Source organism: Triticum aestivum, chromosome 1A, assembly GCF_018294505.1.
Source record: "Triticum aestivum cultivar Chinese Spring chromosome 1A, IWGSC CS RefSeq v2.1, whole genome shotgun sequence".
Classification (NCBI taxonomy): Eukaryota; Viridiplantae; Streptophyta; class Magnoliopsida; order Poales; family Poaceae; genus Triticum; species Triticum aestivum.
In genome coordinates this window covers 310,406,404-310,406,702 of record NC_057794.1, presented here as the reverse complement: position 1 = coordinate 310,406,702, position 299 = coordinate 310,406,404, and positions in this window count along the sequence as shown.

Here is a 299-nt window from a genome sequence, read left to right as displayed (position 1 = left end):
GGGTCCCACGAGGGTGGAGGGCGCGCCCCCCTACCTCGTGGCTTCCTCTTTTGTGTCTTGACGTAGGGTCCAAGTCTCCTGGGTCTTGTTCATTGAGAAAATGACGTTCCCGAAGGTTTCATTCCGTTTGGACTCCGTTTGATATTCCTTTTCTTCCAAACCCTAAAATATGCAAAAACAACAATTTTGGGCTGGGCCTCCGGTTAATAGGTTAGTCCAAAAATAATATAAAAGTGGATAATAAAGCCCAATAATGTCCAAAACAGTAGATAATATAGCATGGAGCAATCAAAAATTAT